The sequence below is a fragment of the Mirounga leonina genome, unplaced genomic scaffold (assembly GCF_011800145.1).
Source record: "Mirounga leonina isolate KUSES-001 unplaced genomic scaffold, KU_Mleo_1.0 Mir_168, whole genome shotgun sequence".
NCBI lineage: Eukaryota > Metazoa > Chordata > Mammalia > Carnivora > Phocidae > Mirounga > Mirounga leonina.
Window position 1 is genome coordinate 19,630,141 of NW_023270426.1, and position 23,982 is coordinate 19,654,122.

A 23,982-nucleotide genomic window follows, 5' to 3' on the forward strand; every position below is an offset into this window, starting at 1 on the left:
GGCTCATGTGAACCTTGGACTAGGGGTGATTTAGTTGTGTTTTTTCAGCTCACCTCATAATTTAATGTAGAAGAAATTCTTTGGCATGTTTCCTCCTGGGTGCCGACGGCCTTTGGAGTTGTCCTGTAGAGAGCGATGCCCTCTAGTAAGAAATCTCGTTACGCCAGGTCTGGGCTTTCGGTAACCGCTGAGGGGCTCACTGTAATCTCTCAGATCGGCCAGCTAAGGGAGGGACAGAAATCCTCCTTAGCCGGCACTCACATTTTTATGGAGAAGAAGGAATGCTGGGGAAGTGCGTAAACCTACAGTGCTCCCAGCCCTGGGAACATGAAGAAAAGAAGAAAAAATCCTAGCCAGCTGGTTATTTACCCCGAGCACAAAAGCAGCCTCCCTCCCATCCACCTCCCTTTTATTTCCAGCCACTCTGACAGAAATACATTACTGGCTGAATACACCTTCCCACAATACTGTCCGTCACACAGGTATGGGGGGACCAAAGGTAAGACGAACTTTAAACACACCTGGCACCACGGGCTCCTGCCTTTGTGCTTGGAATGGCCGCCAGCCAGCTGGCTGCCCTGTCCCCCATTCACAAGCTCTCCAGAGGAATTCTGACAGACTGACTTCTTTCTGTGGCCACGTCGTGTTCTAAAATCAGGGCATGCAGCTGGTTTGGGAGAGTCGGGGCAACCTCCCCGGAGAGCAGCCTTATCAGACCTTTAAAGCTGGAAGCTGCTCAGCCAACAGAATTGTTTGGGGGCTGAGCGTTGCGGGGGGGGGGGGCGGTGGAGACCCTGGGATTCTCCACGCTCCCCTTCAGCCGCAAACAGAAAAGGTGTGCAAGTCCCCCAGGTGATATCCCCCCACCCCCAGCGGTCGCTAATTGTGCTCATGCCATTCCTCTAGCCTCCGTGGGTGTCTCCGAAGGGGGACAGGTGACCGAACTGTGGGCTGTTTCTCCAGTTTTATGCATCTGGAAATTCCAGGCTTTCTTCAGAGTTGCGGCAAACAGAGAGAGTCGTTTATTGGCAGGAATTCTGTTCCGTCGCTGAACTGGGATGGCGGCTGCTCTCCCGCATCCCAGGCAGCTTCTAAGGTGCACCTAGCTTCCGACCTTTCCTACAACTGGGTAGGAAATGACCCTGTCTGGAGCGAGGTAGAATGACTCCCAAGTCATTCTGTCTTCCTCCCCAGCTGCTACAAGTTCATTTGTTTTAACTCTCACTCTCCTGAGATAACATGTTCCAGAGGTTGGTGCAGAAATGTGGTGTGTGGAAAAGTCTTTTAAGTGGGAACATTCTGGGTTGGGAGATTGAGCTGTTCGAGAAGACGCGCATGCTTCCCCGGTTCACAGAGGCGAGAGGCGATGAGGCTCTCGTGGCCCTTTGGATCTGGGGCTGATAAGGCTGTTTTCTTGTAGAACGCCAGAATCTCTGTGACGATCCTTTGGAAAATGCATCATCGTGTCAATCTGGGAGGGAAGGAGAAGACAGAATGGGCTTTGAGACAGTCGATTGGGTTGCTGGTTGCCAAGCAATCACGTAGTATTCGCTCTGGCTGTTGGGTGTCATTGGGACTAGCCACTTAATCCCTGGGAGAGGCCGTGCCTTGGGTCACCCCCATCTTAAAGATAAAATTCAGCCCTCCTTGTCTACTCTGTGCGATGGTGGCATTAGGCAACTGAGCATTGCTTTGGCTCCAGTAGGCAGACCTCTGCAACCATAGTCCTTGCTACCAGCCTGAACCCACATTGCAGGTTGAGCTCAAGTGAGATTCAAGAACATAGGAACAAATGCTTTTGGAAGATTGGAAGAACTCAAGGAGATGACAAAGCTATCATCATATTTTTCAGGCCCCTCTCCCTGAATTTCCATGCCCCCTCTTCTCCCTCTCTCCCTCACCCGTGTGTGCCCCATTGGAACCATTTGGTATTCACCTGGCTGTGGGAGAAAACATTGTGAAATTCTGGAATTGCTACAGCAACTCGGAGACATGGAAAATGCACACTCCTTGCTTGGTCTGTCCTGTTTTCTGCCAATACAGTCTGACGGAGCTGTGGGCATGCTGATGCCAGAGATAATTCAACTAAATAAGTCTCTAAGAACATAAAACAAAAGCACTCTCGCATTTTTCTTTTGTTTTCTGCACAAAAGCCATTCTTGGCATATGACTGGTGTCAGATGCAATAATCCAGAATAAATCTCCAGGAAGAAAAATGCAACTCACTGCGAATGATCACTCATTTCCCATTTCCCCTCCCTCCCCCCATACGTGTATCGGATGAGTCACTGGGGTGGCTGCTGACAGCTCCATCACAGGGACTTGCTGAGGCCAGAACTAACGCAGGTCATTGAGCTCTAGCTGCGGAGGGGTTTGAGTTTTTGCCTTTTCGACCATGTCCAAAGAAGAAGCGTACACCCTTTGAGTCCAGGCCCCCACAGTGGCCTAAGCTTCTCCAGGGGGTCCTGTGGGTGTTCTTGCCAAGTGCCTCCCCTGTAGAACGCTGGGCACATTTAAGTCCTATGTACTCTCTGGGCAGATGAAAGTTGACGAGTCTGGGGCTGGCCTCTGCAGGCGCTGGATGGCTGCCCTCCCTGGGAACACCTGCTTATTCATTAGGGAAGGTGACGTGTCTCGGGGGAAGAGCATGTTGGGGCATCTGCTACATCAAGATTTCAGGAGTCCCCTTGAGAACTGGAAAACTCCTGCCATTGAATGGTTAACTGTACATTGTTGAGCCTCCCGTATGGTGCCTATTCCAGATTTTTCCTTTCAGTGCAGGACCCGGTCCACGATCACATACTGCATTTAGCTGTCAGGTCTCTCTCTTAATCAGCGTTTAATTTGGAACAGCTCTTCAGCCTTTGTCTTTCCCAATGCTGATGTTTTATTGAAGAACAGATCAGAATGCAGGCTGTTTCTTAGATTGGGTTTGGTGGATGCTTTCCCATGACTAGATTCAGATTGTGCATCCCTAGCGGGTCTGTTGTGTTCCTTCAGGACACGGCATCCGGAGGCACACGAGCTCTGTCTGCCTCTCCCTGGTGATGATGTTCACTTGGATTTCCTGGGCAGGGTGCCTGGGCAGGCACTGTATAGCTAATCTTCCCTTTGGTAACTAAGAAGTGATCTGTGGGGGCGCTTTGATGTGCAAATATCTTCCTCCTCATCAAAATGCACACCACCCCCCAACTCAGCACCCATTGATAATTCTTGCCCCAACCAGTCTTCGTGTTGGTCAGAGTGGTGATCTCCCAGTTCCACTACTTTGTCCACATTTACCAGATGGCATTTTCCTTTGATGAAGAGCAAGCCCTCCCTCCTGCCTTCCTTTCCTTTCCCTCCCCCCCCCCCCCCCCCCCCCCCGCCCCGCTTCTTATGCTTCTACTCTGCTGTTTCTCCTGTTGCTTCATCAGATGGTCTCGTGGATTCCTATTTTACTCAGAGGCTTATAATCTGTTACTACCGTTATTTATTTTGGTGCTTAAATTGTACCACGTGTTGCCAGCGAGATACCCTTCAAGCTTGGCTCCTGTGTCCTTCTGACATACCACTATCGTGCCTTTGGAGTTTCCTTTCTGATACTAACCAGACGTCCTGGGCTTAACTCGTGTACCTTTCCTGCCCTAGTCTTGCACTCGGGCATTTTGCTAAGGAACCCTGGTTCCTTTTACTGGGGAATGGTATTTAAAACCGAGATCTGGCCCCGGATATGCCCAGTGCTACCAGAATGTCATTGCTTCGAGACCTCTTCGGGTCTAGGATCTATGTATTATATGCACACACACACTCATCCATCCTAGGTTTGAAATATATAAATAAATATATACACACATTTGAAATTATATGTACATTTGAAATTTTACATGTATATATACATACATATATATGCTTATACATGTATACATATATATAGTTTTCATGATTTCATGCTGTTACCCTAAGACCAATTCCATCCCCATACGTTCCTAATTGCGTCTCCTGATCCTGTATTTGAGTCTCCCTTCTTCCACAGTGAGAACCCCGGCTCCCGGCAGTCTCCCACCTTTGTGCATATCCTCCAGTATATATGAAATAGTTGCAAATCCCTACGCCTGTATCTCTACGGAAAACAAGACCGATGAGGAGAGTTCATGATTAGTTTGCAGCTCTTTTTCCCCTCTAGACTGAAGGCATGCAATCAAGGTACTGTGTTCAAAAATTACTTGTTTCTTATTTCTTATTTCTTTTCCTCTTCAGCCTGGTTCTCAACTGGGGTTTGTCAGATGGTTTCTTTTTTTTTTTTTTCCAAAGATTTTATTCATTTATTTGAGAGAGAATGAGATAGAGAGAGCATGAGAGGGGGGAGGGTCAGCGGGAGAAGCAGACTCCCTGCCGAGCAGGGAGCCCGATGCGGGACTCGATCCCGGGACTCCAGGATCATGACCTGAGCCGAAGGCAGTCACTTAACCAGCTGAGCCACCCAGGCGCCCAGATGGTTTCTCATAATTAGATTTATTTGAAATACAGTTTGATTCATTTACTTCCATTGTAGTTTCTGTTCCCCTCACCCTTGATGGCTCTAGTTTTGATTATGGGGAATATGAAGATGCTTCTAGCAGTCAAAGCTATAGAAAAGTGTAGAAGTATCATCCCTTCCTATACCCCTTTTACTGTTTCCTGCCCCATCTCTCAGAGGGAACTAATGTGGTTTTTTTTTTCTTCCTGTGTTTCTTCTTTGCAAAAATCAGCAAGCACATGCGTATTGTCCCATTTTCCCTTCTTCCTTGCACAAGAAGGTAACATACTATATATATTCTTTGGCATCTTGCTTTTTCCACCTAACATATTCTAGAAATCACTCCGTATCTGTTCAGAGATTTTTCCCATTCTTATTTACAGCAGCATATCCCTTCATTGTATGTATGTAACAGTTTCTTTTCAACCAGTATCCTCTGTTTGAGAATTTAGATAATTTCCAGTATTATGCGGCAATGAATATGTTTTATGTGTGTATATTTTTACTGTTGGTGCTGTATATTTAGGGTAATTTCTTGGAAGTAGGATTGCTTGAGTCAAGGTAAATAAATACTGCAGTTTTGTTAGTATTGCCAAATTTCTCGTTAGAGGGATCCTGTAATGTGCATCCCCACCAGCAGTGAATGAGATTACTTGTTTCCTTTCAGCTTTGCCAATAGAGTATACCGTCAACATTTTGAATTTTTGCCAATCTGATAAGTGAAAAGCAGTGTGTCAATGAAGTCTTAATTTGCATTTCTCTGATGATGTGTAAAGTGGAACATTTTTTTGTAGGTTTCAGAAGCATTTTAATGTCTTTTTGGTGAATTGCCTGTTAATGTCTTTGCTTCCTTTTCTATAGGATTTTGGGATCTTTTTTTTTTTTTTTAAAGATTTTATTTATTTATTTGACAGAGAGAGAGAACACAAGTAGGCAGAGTAGCAGGCAGAAAGAGAGGGAGAAGCAGGCTCCCCGCTGTGCAGGGAGGCTGATGCGGGGCTTGATCCCAGGACCCTGGGATCATGACCTGAGCCGAAGGCAGTCGCTTAACCGACTGAGTCGCCCAGGCGCCCCGGATTTTGGGATCTTTTAAAGGTATTTTAGCCCTTTATCTGTGATAGATGTAAATATTTTCTCCCCATTTGATGTTTGCCTTTTGATTTTGCTTGTGTTGTTTGTATTTTTTTTCTAAAGATTTTATTTATTTGAGAGAGAGGGGGAGAGTGAGCAAGAGTCGGGGGCAGAGGCAGAGGGAGAGGGAGAAGCAAGCTTCCCACTGAGCAGTGAGCCCAGTGCGGGGCTCGATCCCAGGACCCTGGGATCATGACCTGAGTCAAAGGCAGATGCTTAACCGACTGAGCCACGCAGGCATCCCATGGTTGTATTTTTTTTTTCTTTTTTGCCATGCAAAACTTAAAATAATATTTTGCAGTCAAAACTAACAATTTTTATTTGATGTCATCAGAATTTTGACTCATAATTAGAAAGCTTCGCTACACCCAAGTTACACAATTCACCCATATTTTCTTTTCATACTAGTATGATTTAGTTTTTCAAACTTAGATCTCTAGTCTATTTGGAATTTACTTTTGTATGTGATATAAGGAATGGATCTAATTTTTATATTCTCCAAACATCTATCTAGTGTGCCAATACCCTTTATTATAACATCCGTCTTTGAGTGATTTGCGATGTCACCTTTATGATACACTAAATTTTCACATGTAGTTTGGCTTATTTCTGGACTTTACAGTTTATTCCATTAGTCTCTCTCTTTATGTGCCATTACCACACTGTTCTGATGATTGAGGCTTTGTAATATTCACAAATATATGGCAGGGCTAGTTCTTTTTTTTTTCACTGTTTGCCTACCTATTCATAAACATTAATTTTTCTATAGGAACCTTAGTATCAACTTGTGCAGCTGCAGGAGAATATCTATTTTGATTTTAATCAGAAGGGGTGCCTGGGTGGCTCAGTTCGTTGAGCATTTGACTCTTGGTTTCCGCTCAGGTCATGATCTCAGGGTCGTGAAATCAAGCCCAGCGTAGGGCTCTATGCTCAGCGAGGAGACTACTTGAGATTCTCTCTCCCCCCTTCCTCTGCCCCTCCCCCCTGCTCACACTTAGCTCTCTCTCTCAAATAAATAAATCTTAAAAAATTTTTATTAAAATAATATTAAGTTTATAAATGAACTTAGGGAGAGCTGACCTGTTAATGATATTGAGACATCCTAACCATGAACAAGGGGTATCTATTCCATTTGTTCAAGTCTACTTTTATGTTTTTCAAGAGTGTGTTACGGTTTTCTTCATATCGGTTTTCAACACTACTTTTTAGGTTTATTTGTAAGTATTTTATCTTCCCTACTGCTCTTGTAAATGAGGCATTTCTCTCTTGTCGTATCTTATACTTGATTATTATCTGTGCCTATGAAGGCTGTTGATTCTTGCTGTTAATTTTACATCCTGTGACCATACTGAGTTATTTTGTTGTTGGAGTTAGTTCAATGGCTTTCACTACATGGTCTGAGTTCCTTTGGGGTGCCTGTGACCCATTTAGTGGATTCACAAGGTCAAAACAATTTTCATAATAATACTAAGACATAATTTGCCCTTTTAACTTTCATTCTCTCCTGAGTGTACAGTGGAGTTTTCCAGAGTCTACATAATGTGTGATATTGTAACAGATTGAATACAGAAGCAGAATGAAAATCCAGCTGTTTGCCATTAAGCTCAACAACAAAGAGCTGGGCAAAAATGTAAAACAGTGTTCTTCTTGTCACTGAAAGTTTTTGTTTATGCTTATTTTTAAAAAACGACCATATTTATGTTAACATGTTCATTATTGTTACTCATACTTAAATTGATAAACATTTAAATTTTCCTTAGCTTTAATTTCTAATCCAGTAAATATCAATAGATACAACCCACATAAACACAAGCTCTTTGGGGGTCCTTAACAGTTTTAAGAGTATGGAGGGGTTCTGGTTTATCAAAGATTTTGAGAAATTGTGAGTTGGTTTTATCATTTCATCTCTGGTTCTCTAGGTATACTGTCCTGTCATCTGCAGCAGAGTTGGCTTTACTTATTTTCCAACTCTCCGGCCTCTTACTGTTGTCCTCCTGTCTAATTGCATTAGCTAATACTTGCAGCACAAGGTTAGTGTAAAAGGAGGGTCTTATTCCTTCCTGAGGGGGAATACCGGTGGTGTTTCCCCATTAAAGAATGTGCTAGATTCCTGAGGGCTGGCATAGACCTGTGTGTGTTATGTTGACTGAGTTCTTTCCTTGAGTTTAATATATTTCCATCATTGTCTAAAAATTCCTTTGGGATTTAGAAAAGTTTGTATTTTTGATCTAGCATTTACCTTTGTATTTATACCTTTTAGGCAGTCATCACTCCCTCCTTTTCTTAAACTTGTACTATCTGGACTGTCCGTTTTGAATGGTATCCTTTGACACCCACCTATAACCTAAACAACAATCACTGGTCATAGTTTGCTTTCCCCTTTTTAGCATTTTTACAGTTACATTCTTGACTCTTTGTCAGAACATGAAATGTTTATACTCTTTTCTGTTACTTTGACCCACACTTTTTTTTTTTCTTGGTTCTGTAATTAAATATATTAAATGATCACCATCAGTCCTTTTGTTGAAGCTTCTCCAGTTATCTCTTGGTAGGATAAAGCTTGGTTGGATGAAGGCTGGATGAGCAATCCTTGGCTTGCCCTCTGTCTCCTTATATCTTGAAAATACTGCCCCACTCCTGCCCTGTTCCATATGTTGTTCTTAGGAAGTCTTATGCCAGCCTACATTTCTTGCCTGAATAAGAATTTGATGATTTTGTCTAGAGGTCCTGAGGATTTCATTCTTTGTCATTAGAGTCTAGTAGTCTTACTGACACATGTGAAAGCTGATCATTCCAGATCAGTTTTCCAAGGCACACAGTGGGCCTCTTCAATATGTTGATTTAAAATACTATTTCTGGAAAGTTTTTTGGATTATATCTCTAAATATTTCTGTTCCATTGTTCTATTTCTGTTTCATGGACTCCAATTATACATATGTTGGACCTTCTTGCCTTCCATTTCATCTACTTTCTCTCTGATCCTTTTCCCTTTTTTAAACTCATTTTCATCTTTTTGTTTTATTATCTTTCCTCCATGTCTTCTGTTGGATTTTCATTTGAACCTACTCTCTCTTGGGTGCCTTGTAATTTAGTCTTTATTCCTGAAATAGTTTTGACTGTTTCTTCAAAATTTTTTTTCCTGAGTTTGACAAACCCTCATTGAATTTATTCTTGATTTTCTAGGTCCTCTCCTATTCTTAGATTTTATATGTGAATGTAGTTTTTTTAAATCTTCAAATGCTTGTTTTATATTTAATTCAGTTTGAAATGTTACTTTATAGTTTTCTTCTGCCTCATGGTTGATTTTGTTGGGGGTAGAATTTTCATTAGCTGAAATGGTTTGATTTATATTTTATCTTTTCTTCGTATAGGAACTTAGTATGAAATTAGTCTGATTTTGTTCTCTTGCTCCACCCCTAGGCATTATTGTGGAGAGGGTTTCTGTTTCAAGGGTGCCCTCTCCTGTCGGTATAGTGAATTGCAGTTTACTGAATGAGTAGTTCTGGGAGTGGGGAGAGGGAGGGCTTGGTATATTTTGTTTTTCTTCTTCTTTTTTTTTTTTTCTGCAGGATTCTTGGTTTTTCCCTCTTCCTTCTTTTTCTTGACTGCTGCATGTCTAAGGAGTAACACCTCTTGTTTCTTTATTTCCTTCTCGTCTGAGAAGCATACTTCTCTGAATTGCCACCTCTGACCCTACTCACTTTCAGGTATCTTCCCTGTAGCCAGTATTATGAACTATTAAGTCTCAGACCTAAGTTCATTATTTTGCATGTGGTGGCTTTTGTTTTTAGCTTTGTTGGGATATAATTGAGAACTGTTTTGTGTTTAGGTTGGACTTTTCCTTTCTGGGATGAATCTGTGTTTTAACTATGTTCTCTACTCCCCTGTCCTTTTTTTAAAATAAGACTCCCTTTTTCTGTTGTGTGTATCCACAGACTTGCAGCAATGGTAGGTGCTCTGTTGGAACTTAGTGCTCCTCTCTCTGCTTACATGTTATTTGAAGTTCATAGTATTATCCAACTAGTAATGCTGAAAGTGTGGATCACACGTAGATGTTTTGTGTGTAGGGCTTGTTTTTTTTTCCCTTCTTGATGGTAGCTTTTTTTTTTCTTTCCCTTTTTGGTTTTAGATATGAGAAATTGTTTGAATTCAGGAGGTCACCATTACCTTACACTCTTATTGCTGACTAACCAGTGAAAATGGTGATCTTCAAAGGAACTTTTGTCGTTTCAACAAATGCTTTTGAAATTACTTGGATTAACATATTTGGTGGTAAGATCACTAAGTGCATTAGTCGTGTTTATATTTATTATTTTCAGTGGGAGAAAAGCCCCATGGTGGAAATTTTTAGAGATCTTTTCATAAAGGATAGGATGCAGACCTGTCCTGAGAGAGAGGAGGTCTCTATAGAACGAGAATTGCTCTTCTTAAAAACACTTACCCCTTTTAACTAACTAGAATTTAAATAAAAATTTGAAAAGAAAAAAAACCTCTCTCACACACACGCAAAATAAACAAAAGAGAAAAACAAAAACACACACCTATCCTGAAGCTATTTCAATTTTAGTGTTGGCCTTTCCCTATTATTCCTATGGTTCAAGACCCCTGCTTTCATCTTTTTGGCTGGTCATTGGCATAGCGTTATATTTTTAGTAATTTTTTTAAGCATATAAAGAAATACTCTGAACTCTTACATTTTTTTCTTGATGGGGGTGAGTTCAGTCTGACCTTTCTCCCTCCACCTTTACCGGTGGGTTCTTCCAAGTGGCTGCTAACAAGGGAATCACAAAAATCAGGAGGTTCTCTTTCTTTCTTTTTTTTTTTTTTAAAGATTTATTTATTTAGTTGAGAGCGAGAATGAGAGAGAGTGCCTGAGAGGGGGGAGGGTCAGAGGGAGAAGCAGGCTCCTTGTTGAGCAGGGATCCCGATGCGGGACTCGATCCTGGGACTCCAGGATCATGATCTGAGCCGAAGGCAGTTGCTTAACCAACTGAGCCACCCAGGCACCCAGGAGGTTGTCTTTCTAATGAGGCAACCACATATCGATTGCTTCTTGGAGCTGCTGATTCGGGGTTTCTGTTAGTGGTTTCCTAGGGTTTTTCTTACTCAATTTCCAATAGTATTTTTTTTTCCTAGAGGAATCTTCATAAAAAGTGAGAGCCGTGTTGGCAAATATTTTTTGAATAAGCCATAAAAATTGTTAGCCATACAAGAAAATAAGTTGATAAATTAGACCATTTAAACTTACAAACTTGAGAAGACACCATTAAGAAGGTGAACAGGCATTCTGCAGAATGGAAGAAGACATTTCAAAACCTATGTCTGACAAATGACTTGCATCCAGAATATATAAATAACTTCTGCAAATTGATAGGAAAAAGAAGACAACCCACTGAAAAAAATGTACAAAAGACTAGGAAAGATGTTTCATAAAAGAGGATATCCGATGGCCAAGAAACATAAGAAATAGCGTTCAGCTTCATTAGTCATCAGGGAAATGCAAATTAAACCACAATGAGATAGACTACATCTACCAGAATGACAAAAGTAGAACAAAAAAAGCAAACCAAGAAGATAGCCAGGTATTAGCAAGGATGTTGAATACCAGAAATGACATATACTTTGGACAACTGTTGGTAGGTACCGAGGTTAAACGTATGCCTTCTTATGATCCAGCCTTTCCATTCTAGGTATATACCCAACAGAAGTGCATGCACGTGAACATTACAAATGTGCTAGAATGTCCATAACAACATTTTTAATAGCTCCAAACTGGAAGTGACCCAAATTTCTATCATCAAGAGTAGAATGGATAAATGAATTGCAGTATATGTATGTATGTATGATGTATGTGTGTGTATCTATCTGTCTATCTATCCAACCATCCATTCATACATACATCCATCCATCCACGCAGTGGAATACTATGCTGCAATGAAAATGAATAGTCTACAACTCTACGCAATAATATAGAATGAAGCTCACAAACAAAGTTGCACTTCAGTAAAAAGTTAAAATAGAAGAAAATCCCAGAAAACTAGTCTGAGCAGAACCTTAAAGCTGATGCTCAGTGGGAGGTATTGCTGTAGCTCTGTGTAATGATGAGTTCCTCCACATGTAGGACAGGTTGACAGGGACATCCAGTGCTAGTCAAGCCCCCAGCCACCAAAGGGGCCAGCACAGCCACCTGGCCAGCCTTTGAGCCATGTTACTAGGACAAATGGCAGAGGAGAAAAGCCTTGACCTGAGCCCAAACTAAAAACAAGGACAGAGTCTCCTTACCCTCAAAAGTTCTACCTTTGAGGGTTCTTTGTTTTTGATTACTTTTTAAATACCCAGGCAATACAGAAATCTAGTTTTTCTAAAACTTCACAGATGTTATGATGTCTTGGATTTGCTTTAAAACAGTAAGGGAGTGTGGAGTGGCTGGGGCCATGGATGAAACAACCTTGGTCATGAACTAGCTGTTAAAGCTGGGTAATGGATACCCTGGAACCTCGTTAGAGTATTTTCTCTATATTTTATACACTTGGAACTTCCTGCACTAAGAACTAAGCACACAGTGCATAATTACTGAAAAGGTTAAAGTCACGGTGGATCACTAAGCCTCAGATGGTGAGGCTCACCCCTCTCCCTACTCTCCCCAGTTGCCCACTGTTACCAGTTTGGCTTTTATCTTAGGAGAAAATGGATGGCACATTCTAACTAGTATAATTTGAGGAGGCTTTAATAGAGGGACAATATGTAGGTTATGGGGAATCCACAAAGCATAGTGCAACACCCCGAGGCTTGCTATAGAAGAAAGCGTTTCTCCCCTTTAGGCCCCAGGAACCAATACCTGGGAGAAGAGGGTGGGGCACCTTGAGAGAAGCTGTGACTTTGGTTGAGGGATGTGGCCAGTTTTTGGAGACCTCCTAGATGGGAACTAGGAGAATTAATACTCCAGTGTCCTTCTCTTCCATTCCTTGGGTTTCCTGCTGGTGCCCGCCATTGGCTGGGAGGCACGGCAAGTCAATGATGCCATCCATACAGGCCGGCCTCCCGGGGCACAGAGTGGGTAGGGAGGGGGCCTGCAGGGGCCATGTGGAAGGTGACTGGTGGAGTGTGGGTCTTGCCAGATGTTTCCTGGTACATTTGCATATGTGTTTATGAATCCGGAGACAGTATGTGGTTTTGTTTTCATTGCTTTTTTAAACATGCATGGGATCGTACATCGTGCCTCACTCAGCAGCTCGTGGTTTTCACTCATCACGTCCTGGTGTTCTGTCCACGCCACTACCTCAAGATCAACCTCATGCTTTTCTTGTGCCTGGTGGTAGGCTATAGTGTGGACATATTACAGTTTATCTTGCCGTTCCATCTTGACAAAAACTTAAGTTGCTTCCGTCTTAAGAATGTTGTCTTCACCCGGGGAACTCTCTTGCCATCTTGGCAACATCTGGGAAGTTGCCATATACGATATGTCATTTGCTCCCACGGGGGTCTTATGCATGATTGAAAGTTTTTTCTGGGTTGCAGTATATACTTTAACTGGTGTTTAGCAGCTGTGGGGAGTCAGGTGAGGAAGGCCATAAGGACAGGATCAGGCATTGGAAGATGGATTTGAGTTCCAGGTTTGCCCCTGCCTTGCTGTGTAAACTTGGATAATCACTTAGCCTCTCTGATCCTCAGTTTTTCCTTGGCAAGCGGCAGATGCCACTCCTATCCTTTCCACCTGCCCCACAGGGTAGCTGTGAGTGTATCCTGACAGGAAGGGTGGGAAAGTGCTTGAGACAGAGCCAGGGACTGTCTCCTGTCAGAGTACAAGGCTTGTGCTTCTCTCCTCCGGGCACCCCCCCTGCCCCCACCCCCGCAGTTAGGACAAGGGGATTGCTGCCAATAAGCGGCTGTCTCCCTGTACCGCTCACCCCTTGCCCTGACCCATGGCTATGGCCCACGCTCAGTTTCCCTGAGTCACAGGGCTCCCCTGGCTCTGTGCTTTTTGGGTAGTTTCTCCACAGGCCTAATGTGCTATGGGATTTTGGACTCTTTTATCCTAGAAGACTGAATGGCTCTGGAAATGGATTTTTCTGTCCATGGTTGAGGACCAGTAGCTGGTCCTTTCCTCTTCTCTGACTTCAGATCAGAGAGGCAGCTTAGGCCAATGTCACCACCCCCAAGGGCAGGGTGACAAGCTAGGGAATGGATCTCTGTCCCTCTCTTCTTCTAAGGCCTTAAAACTTGCCTTCTCCCTAAAGCTTCTCTCACAGTAAACCGCTGCTGATAATTCTCAAGTGCTTATTTTCTGCCAGGCACCATGCTAAGTGCTTTCCATATACTATTGCATTGCACCCTCTCAAGAACACTATTGTTACTGGTCCTGTGTCCATTTTACAGATGGGGAAACAGAGGCCCAGAAGGTTCAAGCCTTTGTCCCAGGTCAAAAAGGCGAGGTAGGGTTCCAAAGCCCAGTCTCTCTGACAGCAAGGGCCATGTGCTTGGCCACCCAGCCGTGCCTGATGGCACTCTCACTTTGGTTTCTTAGGGTTCTTTGTGCTTTGACCCAGAGTAGTTCCTCTCCATGTATGCCTTGTTTCCTTGAAACCAGTGAACATGTTTTCTTCTTTTTCTCTCCCCAGAGTGACTGGGATAGAGTTGTGCATACAGTAGGAGCTCAGCAAATCCAATTTCTTGTGAAAATCCCCCCTGGGGCATGGTTGGCAGTCCCAGCATACCAAAAAGGCGTGTTGGCCCTTTATGGAAGTTATCAGGAAGATTAATAAGGCTTGAAATGCGAGACCCTGGCGGGGCTGACTCAGACCTCACAGAATGGCTCAACCAGCCTTTGAAGAGCAGAGAGCTATTTACATCCTACTAATGGACCTCGCTGGCTGCAAGCAGTCAGAGCTGCTGTATAAATACCCTGGCTTAAGGCCTCAGAGGGAGTGAGGACAGGGAGAGGGACAGGGAGAGCCTCTCCCCATCCTCATCCCCTCCTGTGTATGGCATTCATGGGCGTGAGAAGCTCTGGAGGTGAGGGTTCTAGTCTAGTGGGAAGCCTGCAGCTGGCCTATGCGTGGTAGCAGAATGGTTTTTAGTTGGCAGTGTTGTATGTAGAAGACTCTCCTTGCATGAGGTTCTTTGCGTAAATAAATGATGACCAGCTGTTAGTCTTCCTATGAGCATGAACATCCATCACGGCTTGTTTCAAATATAAGTCTGGGAAGGAGAAGTTCAGACTCCCATGAAAGGCAAATGTTCCAATGATAGTCCAGCCCAGTCTGGCACACATCTGCCTCGAGAAACTCACAAACTGGAAGCGCTGGCTAGGATCGATCCTCAGGGGTGGGGTGGAGGGTCTGATGTCCCCTTTGGGTGCCCCTTGCCCAGGGAGCGCAACTCACCCAGGAAGCTGTGTGTTTTTCAGCAGGGAGCACAGGAGACCAGGCTCCGGATAGGGGCCTGTTTGATAAAGCCAGAGTAGTACCAGTGGCCCCTTCCCTCTTCTGGATGCCCTTCCCCGTCCCCTGCCACAGGCCTTTACTCACAGCAGCCTTGGAGAAGGTACAGGTTGGGCTGGCAAGGGGAAGGTCTCCTTCTTTAGGGCTTAGCCCCCAGGCTGCACATAATGATTGTGGCCCACTGGCTGTTAGAGATGCCCCTATTTGGGAGTAGCTGGTGACAAGCAAGGCAGAATGTCACCGACAGTCTGGTAGACCCTCCAGTGCCCTTTCTGCCTGCTGCAGGTGCGAAGCCTCCCTGGCAGTCTTGTCAGCCCTCAGCCAGGCTCCCCGAGGGAGACAGGGACCTGTCCTGCCTGTACCCGACCCCTCCCACGACCATGGAATGCTGTCACTCTTCTTATTCATTTTGGATTATGATTACTACTGCTTTTCTGTCTTTTTCTCTGTGAACTCATTCACTCATTCACCCACCCATTCTAAAAAGATTTAATTTGTATTTACAGTGTGCTCGGTCCTGGGGAATACAGGAGTAAGCAAGACAGACATGGTCCTGATTCACTGGAACTGACAGTTCACTGGAAGTGGGGAAGCACAGTCAGACAAAACACAAGACAGGGAGAGACTAGCATATGCAAAGGCCCTGAGGTGGGGCAGAGCTTGGTTCCCTTGTTGCATGAAAACCATCAGTGTGGCTGGCAGCGTAGTGAGTGAAGAAGGCAAGCTGAGAACACTCACGCGGGGTGGCAGGCCCTGTGGCAGGCTGGTGGGGAGAGGAGCTTTGCGGGTTCGGGTGAGGCAAGGAGGTTTAATGGGAGTTGCGGGTGTGGTGTACCAAGAATGTGGCTTTGTGAACATCGGTTCATTCCTTATAAGCATTTATTGGGAGCCCGTGCTTGCCAGGCATTGTGCTGAGTGCTGAGGCAGAGTGAACTTAGTTAGGACCTACTTCCTGGAAGCCAGGAGTGGCCATGGCTTCCGTGAATTCTCTGTGGAGCGCTTTCCCAGAAAGCAGGACTCCTCTCCACCAAACCCCCTTCTGCCCGTCAGCCTGAGCCGTGGGCTCATTTGGGTTCTTGCTGCAGACGTGGCGGGTGTAGGCGCGTGGTACAGCCAGACTCCGCGCAGTGGACGCGTGGGGGCCCCGTCCTTGGGAGGAGGGGGACGCCTGCGTTAAGGCACCAACAGTACAAAGGCCTCAGTCCAGGCTGCAGGTGCGGGAGACAAAGCAGCCCTTCTTAAAGCTGTAGCGCCCCGGGCGCCTGTCACTTAGCCTCTCTCTGTGTAGCTAGAGAAAGGGAGCCCTGGAGAGAATGTCATCAAGTTTTCCTGACGAGCTGATAATTATATTTTTGATTTCCTGTTTGAAAAGTTCCTAAAGGGATGCCTTGGTGTGCATAGCTCACATATCGACCCGTGGTGCCGTGAACGTGGCTGACTCTTGCCGAGAGCGGCCTGCAGCCACGTCCTGGAGAGCCCTTGGTTTGCGTATCCCGTGTCCTTTATTCCCGAGGAAGGGAGTCCTCTCTGGCCCGAGAGGCTCTGCATCCTCCTGTTTTTGGAGGGATCATTTCTTTCCTTAGTCTCTTTGCTTTCCTTGCAGGTTTGTGGGAAGCGTTTATAGCTCTGAGCATGCTAGCCTCTGGTTAGCCCCGTGGAGAACATCCATCAGTCCTGCCTTCGCTGCAGGGTGTGGGCTTTCAGTGGGAGACTGAGGGTGCAGTGGGAAGACTGGGGCCTCCGGAGCCATGGTGCCTGGCTTCTAGCTGTTCGACTTTGGAGAAATGGCTTAACTTCCCTGAGCTCTGTGTCCATTAGGGGAGGAGGCAGAGAGCCGGACAGTCATTCCTGAAATAGTGACTACTGCTTGCTCGCCAGGTTCTTCAGCAGCTTCCCTGTGTTGGTGGGTGATTCTCGAGTGTACATCACAACCCCTTGGAGGGCGTGCCCAAACACAGATTGCTGAGCCCCACCTCCGGAGGAGCCCATTCAGTGGGTCTAGCATGGGGCCTGAGAATGTGCATTTCTAACATGTTCCCAGGTGCTGCTTGATGCTGCGGGTCCCAGGTCCACAATTTGAGAATGACTGCATGGAGCTCATGTAATTCAGTTGTCGTGACAACCCTCTAAACTTGGTATGATTATAATTGTCACTCTGCTGATAAGGAAATCAGGGATGGGAGGATGATGTGACTTGCCCAGGGTCACAGTTCCTGCGTGGTGAAGCTGCAATTCAGATCCAGGTCCGTGCTCTGCAAAGCCATTGTTCTTAGATTCTGGCCGAAGGGGTGTATGAGCCCCGACATGGTGCCTGCCTGTCAAGGGGTGAGGGACTCAGTCAATGCTGCCTCGGGTCCCTGAACCTCTTTAGGACACAATCAGACCTTTATCCAAGATGACATTTGACACCAAGTGTTTTTCATTATTGTTTTGTGATAAAGCAGAACCAAATACTACCCAGAAAACTCGGGTGAGAAAATGCAGGCTCGAAAGGCTGGGGAGCTGGGCAGGTGCTGACCCATCAGACCCTAGTTGCCCTGTAGGGCCCGGAGCGGCTACAGACTCATTCGTGTAGCCTCCACCCCATGTCCTGCAGTAAGTACAGCAAGGGGGCTCCCAGCCCAGGCCAGACAGCTTCCGGGTCCCGGGAGCTCAGTCCCTTCTCTGACCTTGGCACAGTGAGAAAGGGCTTCCTTTTAAAAGATTTTAGTTATTTACTTAAGCTGGGGCAGGGTGGCATGAGTGAGGGGGGGAGTCAGAGGAAGAGGGAGAAGTAGATTCCCCGCTGAGCGGGGAGGCTGAAACGGGGCTGGATCCCAGGACCCTGAGATCATGACCAGAGCCGAAGGCAGACACTTGACCAACTGAGCCACCCAGGAGCCCCAAGGGCTTCCTTTTTAAAGTGGAGGTTGGCCTGATGGAGGCAGCCCAGGCTAACAGAGAGAGAAGTCACAGCCTTCCAATTTCTCTACCTCTTCTGGTACCCCCAAGGACAAACTGTGCTGTGAGCCCCACAAGCCTGCCTGTATAGACAGCATGGGCGCTGTCATGGGGGACTGAGCTCTGGGGAAGCTGTGGAAACCTTGAAGCTGGGCCTTGCAGGGAGGGAGTGGGACAATGGAGAGGAGGCAGGGCCAGCCTAGCGGGGGAACTAGTAGGAGCCAAGGTTCAGGGGTGGGAATGCAAATGGCGAGCTTGAGGCGGAACGTTAGGCTTCTTCCTACAATCCAGTCCTATCTTGCCGGCGATGTTTCCCCTGTGCAAACTTATCTTCTCCTCTGGCCAGATGGTAGGCAGCTTGAGTATGGAGCTGAGGCATTAGGATTGTCTCCTCTTAGATAAGGGGCCAGGGCTGCAGTGCTCCAGGAGGAGCTCGTCCCCTCAACAGGCTCAGCCCACGCTTGGGGCTTCCGTGGAGCCTGTCGGCTTTCTTTCTCAATTCTTAATCCAAACATTTGTGACAACTTTCCATGTGAATTCTCAGGAAGGCAAGTTATCATGGGGGCTTCAGCCAGGGAGTCCCTTCTTTGCCCCCCACCCCCTTTATTTTCTCGCTGGCAAGAAGGGGTGAATTTCGGAGAGCGCTTGTCCGCATTCCAGCTCCCCTGGCCCGGAGCAGGCCCTGCTGAAGCTGGTACCTTCATCTCCGTGAGCTCACCCCTAAACTCTCTGGGTCTTAGCTGGATTAAGGGCCTATATTGTTGCTGAGGAGGAAGGAGGTACCTCCGTAATTGCTGGTTAAATCTACCTAACAATAGCCACATGGGGAGCCAGATTGGAGGGTTATTAAATATGAGCACCATTCCTCCCCCACACATGCCTTTGTTGGCATAGCTGGGCAACTTGGGGAGGTGGGGGGTGCAGAGAAAAGGCTGCAGAGTCCAAAGGGGGTTTCAGAGGCCCTGTTTCCAGGAAGGAACAGATGCTTGGTTCACGGAGAAGCTGGGGTGACCCGTCTCCCAGCCCTGGCCTGGGTGAGCCTCTTTTTGGGGGCCCCAAACTCACAGCCCACAGACCTCTCTGACCATAAGGTCTGAAGTCCCTGCACAGACAGCTGCTCTGGCATAGCCAGTCCCTGCTGCTGTCTGAGAGAGTCCTGTCGCCCTACAGCAGACACCTGCAGTCACGGGGCTGCCACAGAGGGGAGGATGGGGTGCGGTGCACGGATGCCCCCTGAGCCGGCCCCTCTGCCTCTATTCGGGGTCGTGGCCACATGCTTCTCAGTTTTTTTTTTTCCGGGTGCCCTTTTCCCACAATGGAGGGTGAAGGGCACAAAAAAGTGTCTTCAAAGGCATGCCATTGGCTCTGAGCTCTTGCAGAGGGCGCCGGGCGGCTCCGTTGCCCTACCCTGCACCACAGGGCCTGTGAGCAGACTTGGGGTGGCCTGGGCTCATTTTGGCCAGTTGCTTTTTTGGAGACTCGGGGTGGGCACCTGCGTGTGTGTCTCTGTGCGACAGGGAACTAGGTCGGGGGAAGGCCTGGAATAAGTGTGGAGCTGCCTCTTGAGGGGGTGTGATGCCTAGAAGGGTGCGGCTGGGTTCCCGTGTGGCTCTCTCGTTTGGGTGCCGTGCTGCCCCCCGAGGCTTGGGGCCTCTGGAAGCAAAAGTCCAGCAGCGCCAGCTGGCTCGAGGGCCCTGGACGCAGGGCAACAGGTGTTGGCCGAGGCGGAGGCCACATGAACTCTGGCGCTCCATCCGGGAGGGCTCACACTCACCAGCTACCACTCTGGGTGAGCCCCAGACCCCAGGGCGGGCCTGCTTCCCTTTGGAGGGTTCTCCTCCTGTCGCTCACCAGACAGGGTAACACTGTCAGCCGTGGAGAGCAGAATGTAAAATCCTTCAGGCACCTCGTTGATCCTTTGATTTTTGCTTTAAATTGTGGATGTAAGCAACTCTGTAAACTAGGTTACTAGTGTTGAATTTCTAGAAAGGAACCTAAAATATAAAGACAAACAGGGAGATTACATGTGTATCGTATGATAGACCAAGAACATATGTCAGTTCTTACGAATCAGTATAAATTTCTTTTTTTATGAGATGAGAGTGCTAGCAACCCTCCCATAATGCTGGGGGCAGATGGCTGCAGGGTTTTGACAAACACCGAAATATGTCCCCTTTGAAGTAGTTACAGTGCTTTATCTTTTGTCTGTTTCTACACAGCTCTGTTTCTTGCAGTGTTTTTTTCCCATTTTTTTTTTCTTCTGGGAAAGAGCAGCAAATTTTCCTTCTGTGGGTACAGTTGTCTAATATATTTGTTACAGCTTACATATTTATACTATAATTGCTACTGAAATGCTGTTACACATGCTCTCTACCCTGCCTGGAGTCCGTGTCACTAACATTTCCAAGAACACTTTTATAGCAGTTGTTCTCAGATAGAATTAAAGGCACCAGAGAGGGGTGGGGCGTGGGGGGCAATGGGCGAAATAGGTGAAGGGGACCAAGGGGTACAGACTTACAGTAATAAGATAAATAAATCATGGGGATGTAAAGTAGAGCATAGGGAATATAGTCAGTAGTATTGTATTCATTTTGAGTAGTGATGGATGATAACTGCACTTACGTGCTGAGAACTGAGTAATGTGTATAAATGTCAAATCACTATGTTATGATTCATCTGAAACGGATACAATATTGTATGGTCAACTGTATTTCAGGAAAAAAAAAAAAAGAGCAGGGATAGGGTGGAAGATGAGGGAGAAGGAAGTATGGGCTTTGGTGTTGGTCAGCGTTTCAAATCCCAGAGTACCCCTCTGCCTGTGTGATTTCAGGCAGGTTACCTAGCCTCTCTGAGCCTCTCTTTCACATGGAGTGACCACTCCCTGAGGGGCGTTGCTGTGAGAATGAGATGTAGGGATGCTGGTGAAGCCCCCGAGCACGGTGTCGGCACAGGGGGAGTACTTGGTGAATGGAGCAATTGTTACCGGGCAGGTAGGTTTCCTGTGACTGGGGCTTAGTCACCTGGACCCAGGGAGCTTCAGGGGTCGATCAGATCCAATCCCTGCTTCTTGGCAGGCCTGCCTTCCAGGCATCCCCACAAGACAGCAATCCACCCCAATCTCCGAGACCTCAGGGGAGGGAGAGCCCAGACTCCTGCTTACTAATGCATTCCAGCGTCAAACCCTCAGAGCCGGGAAGTCCTCCTGTGCATCTACACTTAATCCCCCTCACCAGATTCGGAGCTTATTTTCTCTTGCTGTTTCCGTAGGGGAAAAAGCCTGAGATTTTGCTCATGCAAGATGTCTGACTTGCGTGGCAAGCGGCTCTATGTTGCAGTCTCCCTGTGAAATCAGTGTACAAGGAGATGCAGGAGGAGGAAGTGAGAGGGGCTGAGGAGAGAAGCATAACGTCCCGGGACTTGTCCTTTCCCAGCCCTTGGAAGGGGCCAGGCTGCTGTGTGTGCTCAGCTCCTCCCTTGGGACCTGGGTACTCAGCTGCGTGCTCCAATCTCCATGTGGCCATGTCAGAGGGATCCAAGATTCCCTCTGACCCTGCTACCCCAGCACACCCACCTTGCCCTTCCTCCAGGGCCCCGCCATCTCAGAGAATGTGTCTCTGTCCAACCATTCACACAGCCGGACACCTGGGAGGCACCTGTGGCGCACCCTGTCTCTAGCCCCCTGGGAGGATCCAGTCCTGAGTCTTGGTTGGATGTCTTACAGCTGTTGACTCCATCCATCCACTTCTGCCCATCTTCACAGCTGCCACCTGGCGCGCTTGCCTTTGGCCCTCACCTGCGTAGATGCAGCAGCATCCTAGCTGTCCACCCCCCTTTGACCTTGCCCTCCTGGTCTGTTCTCCATGCAACACCTAGAGCCAGCTCTGTGAAACACAGACTGACCCTTGCACTCACCTGCGTAAGCTTCCAGTGGCACCCCAATGTCCTTTGTATAAAGACCAACTCCTTGGTGTGACCTTTGAGCCCTTATGTCATGATCATGCTGCCCCTTGCTTTCTGCTTCCCAGCCACTTTGGCCACCTTGTCCCATTTCCTCAAAGCATACCCCGTTCTTTCCTACCCCAGGGCCTTGACACATGGCCTCACCTCTTCCTGGACTACTTTCTGCTCTACATGAGTCTGCCCGGTTCACTGTCATCTTAGATGTCAACTTAGTGGTTACGTCTGGCAAAGCCCTCCCCGGCCCTCAGGCTACCTCCTGTGCCTTTGTGAAAAGCTCTCCTAGACTCTCCTAGAGTTGCTTTCCTTCAGAGTCCCTAGCGGAGCTTACAGTTAGGCATTCATGAGCATGGCTCTCTGATCGACAGCTGTCTTGATAATCCCCTCACCCTGTAAGCTCTAGGAGAGCGGGAAGCTTGTCGGTTCTGTTGCCTGTTTCACACAGTGCCTAACGAGAAGTCTGGCGTGCAGTAGGTGCTCCGTCCTTGCCTGTGGAATGAATGTTTATATCTGAGTTTTGACAAGGACCAGAGCTTTCCCAGTCTCCCCTTTTGGGTTGTCTTGGAGCCCATGCCTAATTTCCTTGGCATCCTTTCTGTGGCCATGGTCCTTTCACCACCCAGGTCATCTTTGGGGTGGGTTTGGGGTTTAGACCAGACACGAGCCGTTCATCTGGTGCTTTATGCAGGGCAGGTGTCAAGTCTTGACCTACAGTAGCTTTGTGCTTCTGTGTGGCTGGTGTGCCATCCACGTACTGTCTTTGGGAATGGGATTATACTCACATGCCAGTAGAAGGGCTCTTGTTGTTTATAGGAACCCTGTGCTAAAGAAAAAAACCAGTCCTTTGGAAAAGCAAATAATTCCTAGCTAATTTGTCCCTGCTGTGACTTCTGTTTATGGCATGTACTGAAAGAACTTTGTTGGCTACCTATTAGAGAAATGAGGGGCATCAGCTGGCCAGAAAGTCCTTGTGGGAGTAAGGTCAAGGGGCCCTGGTGGTGATGGTGTCTTCTCCGTCAGCTGGCTTTACCTCCAAGTCTCAGAAATGATGGAAAGGGCATTTGGTGTTGCCCACAAGCAAATGGTCAGAGCTAATTCTCTGTGCATCTTCTCCCACCACCCCCAGACCCCATGTCAGACCTGTAACGCCCTCTGCAGCTCTGGGCTGTGAGTATGGGTGGGTAAAATGCCAGCTTGATGGGCAGGTGGTTTCATGGGAAGGTTGGCCTGGGTTTTCATCCTGGTTTTGTCACTGGCTCTCTGTGTCAGCTGGAGTGTGACTTCACCTTCTGAGCTCCATCTTCTCCTGCCCAATACATCTCTTACAGGTATGTGGGGCTCTCTCGAAGGTAGTATTCAAATCCAGGGAACCTTGAGGATTGAAATATACCATCTTCTAGTATGATGATTTTTAAACGCTTGATCGTCTATCCTTATGTGTAACCTTCTTGCATAGGTTCACCTGACTTCCCTGGGCCTCAGCTTCCACATCTGTGAAACAAGATGGGTTGATTCTGGATTGGCATGTAGGAGAACTAAATGCTGTCTCTGTCTCTGTCCTTCCACAGCAAATGCGGATGTCACTCATGAACTCCCAAGAACGCAGTCCTCCTCAGCAGAGCCATGGGATAGCCAGCTGGGACTGAGCTCTCCAGGGCTGGTTTGGGGTTGAAGCCGTTGGCCGGTCGTGGAGACTATTATCCTCACAAATCATCTGGGAGGTGCAAATGAGAGAAGCAAGGCCCAGGGAAGCCGACTTACCCAAGACTTGGGAGGTAAGTGCATCTGTGAGCTGACAGCTGGCTTTGGAGAGGTTGTTTGGGTAGATTCTCCTGTCAGGAATGCCCTAGCAGGTCTGATTCTGGGCCAGAATGGGCCACTCGTGGTTCCAAAGGCATCAGCTTTCTTTCCTGCGCACCTCCTAGGGGTCCTTGACTTTGTCCTCTGATAGTGGTCACTGTGTCTGTATTCCTTTGCCTGTCTGCCTGCCTCCCCTCCTGGGGTGAACACAGCAGA

General features: G+C 47.0%; 1 long non-coding RNA gene across 1 annotated transcript in view; it reads left to right on the plus strand.

Annotated features, from left to right (window-relative positions):
• The window catches only part of LOC118016659, a 154,484-nt gene extending 130,749 nt beyond the window's left edge, over positions 1–23,735 (plus strand). The window contains exon 3 of the long non-coding RNA XR_004680882.1: positions 23,535–23,735. This is a non-coding gene — a long non-coding RNA (uncharacterized LOC118016659). The remainder of the gene's footprint in view (positions 1–23,534) is intronic.
• The last annotated feature ends 247 nt before the right edge of the window (positions 23,736–23,982 follow it).